Genomic DNA, 7,666 nt, shown 5'->3' with positions numbered 1-7,666 from the left:
GCGAACATGGTGACATTCTAAGGATGTCAACATGTTGATTGTCGACAGTTTGAACAATGTCGATAGTCTAATGTCAACAGTGTGGTGTTGACATTATGAGTGTCAACAAAGTTACCATCGGCCTTCTGACTGGATAGCCCCCCAAACATGATGGCTAGGCAGAGCCTCAAATCGCAACCGCCCCACTGCAAGAGGGATTGTTAGGAGGTATGTGTATTGTTAATTAGAGATGTGCACTGACCCTCGTGTTTTGGTTTTGGATCTGGATCTCCCCTGGTTTTGGATCTGGATTGGTTTTGCCAACATCTCACCTCCGTGTTTAGTTTTTCGGTTTTGGTTTTGGATCTGGATTTTTTCTTAATAAATCATAAAAACAGCTAAAATCACATTTTTTTGTTCCTACTGTATTATTAACCTCAATAACATTTATTTACACTAATTTCCAGTCAATTTTGACCACCTCACAGCTCGCAATATTGATTTTTCATATAGTTTAGGCCCAAAATTTGCACCAGATAGCAGGCTGACTGCAGCAGTGGGCGGCACAAACACATGGCAGTTCAACTTCAAACATGGCACATCAGGAAACACTTTTATTATTTAAGAGAGGCCTGAGGGAGTTGGAGTATGTATGTAGTTGAAGGCAGGGCCGGGACAGGGAGGGTTGATTGGTAGTAAATTTTATTTTGTTTTTTGATTCTAAAGATAATTTATGAGGGAGCAGGGGAGGGGAGGCAGCATTTACAAAAAAAATGTGATACATTCACATCAGTCCTTGCCACAGAAGAATCCTTGAGCATGGCTGCTGCTGCTGGGAGTTGATTTTCTCATCCCAGAAGGGGACCAGGAAGAGTGCTTTCCAAAATCAAATAAACAATTGACTTAAATAATCCTTTGCAAACCTTCTATAAAGACATTTCCCAACCTGTGCAGGGACATAAAAAAACATAGTTAGTGGCCTCAAAGTGCCACTTAACCAGCACGGATATGTGGACAAGCGTAAGATCAATGATTTAAGGCAGGGGTAGCCAACCCTGGTCCCTGAGAGCTACCAACAGTGCATGTTTTCCAAGTCTCCTCACAGAATCACAACTATAATAATTAACTCCACCTGTGGATCTTTCTAAATGTTTTGGTGAGTAATGAATACACGTGTGCATCAGCTAGGTCATCAGGAATATGTGAGCTCTCGAGCGCCGAGGTTGCCTACCCCTGATTTAAGGCCGTACGTTGTGTCTTTCTTGAGAATCCTGCACCTTCTTCTGTGGCTAGGAGTGGATTTTCGTCCCAGAAGGGGACCAAGAAGAGTGCTTTCAAAAAACAATTGACTTAAATAATCTTTTGCAAACCTTCTCTAAAGGCATTTCCCAACCTGTACAGGGACATTAAAAAAAAACAGATTTAGTTAGTGGCCTTCAAACTGCTGTTGTTCCCACTGTCTACTTAACCATATCAGATATGTGAACAAGCAGACCAGAGCATTAAATACAACATTTCAGATTTATGGTTTAAGTTTTACGTTGTATCTGGAGATCATTTAGAAAGCAGAAAAATAGCTCCACCACAAGCGGCAGATGACTAAACTCACACACAAAGGTATAATAGAAATAGATACAACACCAGATCAGATGTTTACCCTGGAAGATCTGTCTGATTCATCATGGTGCCCCCAAGACCAAGATTGTGCAAATTCTGCCAAAAGAGAGACTGACACCACAGCTAAACATAAGAGTTACCTTCTAAATGTGAGTTATCTCATTTGCATGGGGAAAGCCCAACCCTTAGATGAGATGGATCTCAGCCAGTGGACAACATTGAGAGATAGTCTCTGTCTGTTGGTAAACACCCTTCAGGAGATGGCAACCCAAAATAACAACAACTATAATTAATAATGTGTCCACTGATAACCAGCCTGATCCCTTAACAACAACATACCCCATATGGCCAACTCATAATATAACACCCTGTTTGCAGCCTCCGCTTCCTTATGACACTAATCCAGTCGCCATGTTTGATCAATCAGCCATGTGTGGCCCACCCAATTTTTGGCCTTCTACATTCTAACATCATAATAACACACTATAACACACTAGACTTATAATCTTTGCTTTTGTTTAAATTTTTGAATAGAACAGTTTTAGAATTTAGGATGTCCACTCTCTATAGGTTTATAAATATAGGCTTTAGTTTTTTAGAGCATATAACTTTGTAAACTGTTAGGATAACATTTCTGCTATGTTTAAGATTAAAAAAACAACAACTTTTTATAACCCAATAACTTAAAAAACAAAATTTTCATTGCAATATTCATGCAGCCCCTTGACAGACAGCAGCACAGCACCCCTGCTCAGCTACGCCGATGACAGGTGTGGCTAACACGCACACAAAAACTATTGTTTATTTTTTGGGCAGCAGCCCTTTGACAGACAGGAGCACAGCACCCCTGCGCACCTACGGCGATGACAAGTGTGGCTAACATGCACACAAAAAAATTGTTTATTTATTTTTTGGGCAGCAGCCCCTCGACAGACAGCAGCACGTCACACCTGTGCAGCTACGCCGATGACAGTAACAGCCAGGTGTTGCTGACACGCACACAATTTTTAATTTTTTTAAATTTTCTTTATTTTTGGGCCAGCAGCCCCTTGACAGACAGCAGCGCAGCACCCCTGTGCACCTACGCCGATGACAGGTGTGCCTAACACACCACACAATTTTTTTTTTTTTAACACTGGGTTGAACCCCTGAAAAGAGGGAGTAGCCCCTTAACAGACAGCAGAACAGCACCCCTGCACTGATGACAAGTGTGGCTAAGCTAACTCTAATTTTTTTTTTTTTTTTTCACACTGGGGGTGGGTGAAGAGCACCCCTGAAGGACATAGCACCCCCTGGACAACACAGCACTAAAGCCAGCCAGCCCCTATGACCAGGACAAGTACAATAGCCAGCTCCTATGGACAGAACAATGACAGCCAGCCCCTATGGACAGGACAATTACAGCCAGCCAGCCCCTATGGACACGACAATAGTCAGCCAGCCCTTATGGACAGGACAACGCCAGCCAGCCAGCCCCTATGGACACGACAACAGCCAGCCCTTATGGACAGGACAACGACAGCCAGCCAGCCCCTCTATAGACAACAGCCAGCCCTTATGGACAACAGTAGCCAGTATTAAGTATTAACAACAGCACAGCTCCCAGCTCTCAGAATGAAAAATGGCGGTGATCACGGGACCTTTATAGAATCCAAAACCCGCGAGAATCCGACATATGTTTTGCCTCGTTTTCAGATCCAAGTCAGGCGGGAAAACCTGAGCTTGTCACAACCCTGTCTAGTTGTCACCTTTTTGCCTTGAGACTTACCCCTGTCAGGTGTCCCATGGATCTGTGTTTGTAGTTCTCCTGGGGGATCTGCTCTGACTTCTCTATGCATTCCTGTCACAGTGATTATTGCACCTGGTCTCTCCTGTCTGTGAGCACTGCTAGCCCTGATTGGAGTCGCAGGTGTGGTTCTGATTCTCAGAGCTGCAGAGATGAATACTCCCTCTGCATGTTGTGCCTTCCACCACTCAGAATGCTACTGCCATACCATCTGTCCGTATCCACCAATTGCTGCCAGACCCAGGGTATATATATCCTCCCCTGATAGCATTCTGGGCCTGACCATCTCATATTCCCGTGGTGTATGGTTCATGCTGTTTCTGTGTTCTAGTATATCCCTGAAACCTGCTACAGCAATCCCTGGTGCTATCCAGAAAACCTGTTACAGCTATACCTGGCAATCCAGTAAACTTGCTGGCAGCAACCCCCGGTGCATCCTGAAAACCTGCTACAGCCAAACCTGGCAATCCAGTAAGCCTGCTGACAGCAACCCCTGGTGCATCCCGAAAACCTGCTACAGTAATACCTGGCATCCAGACGTCCTGTTACAGCAATACCTGGCCTGTGCTCTGCTGCTAGTCCTACTCCTGGTTGGTCCCTGGCACTCTGTAAACCTGCATCGTGTCACCCTGCCTTGCTTCCTGCTGTGGATCAACTCCTGCCCCTTTTACCTACCTACTCCCTCCCTGAACCTAAAATTCCCAAACCTACCCATTCCTTCCTGAAACCTGTTATTCCCAATTATCCAATCCAGCCTGCACCTGAGTTCCAGCCTTTGTCATAGAAATTCCAGATTACCCTGTTTAGCCCTCGTCTCAGCATTACCTGACTTCCCATCAGTTCAGTCCACATTGTTCCAGTCCAGAGTCAAGTTCCAAGCTCATCAGTTCAGTCCACGTTGTTCCAGTCCAGAGTCAAGTTCTTAGTTCATCAGTTCAATTCAATAAGTCTTCCTGCCGGTCCCAGTCCGGTCCCTCCAGTTTCTGTCATTTATCATCAAAGGCAGTTTTCACTGCTACACAAGTCTTGTAAATAGAGCTATCTAAATCACCTGTGGTTCCAGTCATGCCGGCCTCCGTTGAAACCCGATCACCACCTGAGACAGGTAACTCGCAGACACCAATTGTGACAGAGCTGACTTGTATCTGCCTCGGATCCCCGTAATTCGGGTGGGTTCGGTTCTCAGGGAACCGGACCCGCTCATCTCTATTGTTAATACAAGTTAAGCAAATGTAAACGGATGTGAACAAAACAAAACAATGCACCAAGATAAATATTTTTGCATGTACAGTATTTGTGTTTTTACATGCATTTAACTTTCATTATACTGTGATGCTTCTTCCATTTACAGTAAGTGCACCAGACACATCTCAATGTACAAATAATCTCAATGTGAGGACGCTGTGAACACTCTAAGATCGCGGTTACATTTGCATTTCCTGCAGTTTGTACTAATCTTTTCTTATGCAACAATAAATGAATTGCAAAGCTTCAGTGTGTATACACCGTAATGAAAGCGCTAATATATATGTAGTTATACAATATGTGTTCTATTTGCAATAAGATCATTTTTAAAATGAATGCATGACTATGGTTATTATAAGTACATATACACCCACGTTCACTCCTTCCGAGCTCATTTACACACCTTAGGCAGAGTTGTTCAAGTACAACTTAAGGGAATGACTTTAAAAAGCTATAAAGAAGATTTACAAAAGCAAGTGAGGTGGTGCCCCTAGTAACCAGTAAGATGCTAGCTCAGGGGTGGCCAACCAGTCAGAGGCAAAGAGCCCAAAATATCTGTGGTCAAGTTGAAGAGCCGATCGCATGCGCGTGACTAAGGGGCTGTCACAAGGCCATGCCCCATTTTTGTGCGCACGCCTTTGTTATGACATTCGCAGGAGCATGACCTTATGTCACACCCCTGTTTTTAGTCACGCTGGGGGCGAGCCCAGCACATTGACAATACACAATTTACATAATGTTCCCAATATAATTTTTTCACTGTTGAAGTGAAATAAAAAGCCAGAGCAACATAGAAAACATTGAAAAAGCCAGATCCACATAAAATACACAGGAACAAGCCAGATCCACATAAAATACACAGAAACAAGCCAGATCCACATAAAATACATTTAAAATACACATCCACATAAAATATATACTGAAATCCCAAACCACATAAAATACATTGAGAAAGCCAGTGCCCATTATACTGTGCCCCCAATAGTTTTGGCCCTTATGCAATGCCCCCTGTAGCTGTGCCCCTTCTGCAATGTCCCCTGTAGTTGTGCCCATTAAGCAATGCCCCCTATAGTTGTGCACATTAAGCAATGCCCCCTATAGTTGTGCCGCCCATTAAGTAATGCCCCCAGTAGTTGTGGCCCGTATGCAGTGCCCCCTGTATTTGTGCCCCTTATGCAGTGCCCCTTGTAGTTTTGGCCCTTATGAAGTGTGCCCTGTATTTGTGCCCCTTATGCAGTGCCCACTGTATTTGTGCCACCTAAAGTAGTGCCCCCTGCACTTGTGCCCCTTAAGCTGTGACCCCTGTATTTGTACCCCCTAAAGTTGTGCCTCCTGTATTTGTGACCTCTAAAGTAGTGCCCCTTGAGCAGTAACCCCTGTCTTTGTACCAAAACTAGTGCCCATTATGCAGTGCCCCCTCTATTTGTGCCCCCAGCCCAGTACTTACCTGACCATGCTGGCTCTGGCTTCCGCTCTGGCTCCTGCTGAAGCTGCTCGCTCTGACTGGATCTAACTAGATCCAGCAGGCACGCAGGGCAGGCTCCTCACGTCATGACGTCACCCGCACAATGCATCACTGGGAACGCTGGCCTCTGAAGTGATCAGAGGCTTCTTTAGCCTCTGATCCCTTCAGAGACCAGTGATTCCAGTTCCAGTGGGGGGAGCCCGCGTTTTACAAACAAAGGAGCCCCTGCGCTAGCTATTATTTTTAAGTATGTACGACATAAATGATACTAAGAATCTGATTGGTTGCTATGGGAAACACCATCACTCTTTCTTTTTAGAAGCATTTGTAAATTAGTAAATGTCTAAAGCTAATGAATTTGGAAAGGGAGCAGATGACAAGACGTCCCCTGGATTGTGTCGGTTAGAATTGCCAATGCCACAAGATAACTGGGGCTCAATAATTAGCTGAATTAAACAAGTGATTTGATACATTTTCATTGGTTATAATTAGAAATTATCCATCAAATTTGGCAAATAAAGTTCTACCGATAAGGATCTTAGCGCCCGAGTCAGATATCTATGCTAATGCAATCGCAGCTATGATCCTGAACGCAGCTGCTGTGCGAAAATACTGTATGCTAATGCTGTAGCGGCTGCAGGGGCATTTTAATAGAGATGGGGGCCCATGTGCAGACTCAGTGCGGGACCCCTCCTCTCTCTAGTGATGCCACGGCGGCCGGCGGGTGCAGTAGATTCTGGCTTAGTGCCATAATCTACTGCGCATGTGCGGGTCTACGGGAAAATGGCACCCGAACCGTTTTCCCGGGGACGTCAGTACTGCACATGCGCGAGATACTGGGAAAACGACCACCGCCATTTTCCCAGTGATTTTTGCTGTTCTGCAGCCCCAGACCGGCTGGAAATGTCTTGTGATACCCGAAAGCAGCTTCGCAGATCCAAGCAATTGCGTACAAATACGCAGCCGCCATCGCAGATCTTTCGATAATCGTCCGTCGGAGTAGCCCTATGATCATGCAGAATGGCCATCTGAACTGAGATGTAGGAACCACTTCATCTGTGTATGGAATCACAGATGAACAGTAGGCTACAACATGCTCCGAAAACGGCTGGACACGTCTGCGATTTTTGCAGTCACTACCCGCTACCTCCCCCAAATGGGCGCTGACTGTCAATTACTGAGAAGTTTTCGTCACTGCGGGTGCAAAAGGTATCTTGAAGTGCGCACAAGCGTAATCGCTCAACTGCGTAAATATGGAATCGCCTACATCCCTGAATCATGCCCATAGTCATATCCGGGTACCAAGGCATCTTTGAATCTGAGATTCGGAGGAGTGAAATGCCGCTTTTGCCCTGCACAGTTCTAAAGTTGATCTGTTCACAAAGTAGTGTCTTTTAATTTATTACATTTTCCTTTTTTTGTTAATTAAAGGGTTCATAGAAATTTATTACAGACAAATATGTACAGTATTGCTGGCCATACATCTGCACGATTTCGGCCCGATTGCCCGATTTTCGATGAGTCATCAGATGGATCTTGTGAAAATCGTACATTTTTTTAGTAAGATCAGATCC

Source organism: Taudactylus pleione, unplaced genomic scaffold, assembly GCF_031769625.1.
Source record: "Taudactylus pleione unplaced genomic scaffold, aTauple2 ptg000355l, whole genome shotgun sequence".
In the NCBI taxonomy this organism is placed as follows: Eukaryota; Metazoa; Chordata; class Amphibia; order Anura; family Myobatrachidae; genus Taudactylus; species Taudactylus pleione.
Note: the sequence above shows the minus strand (reverse complement) of the source record.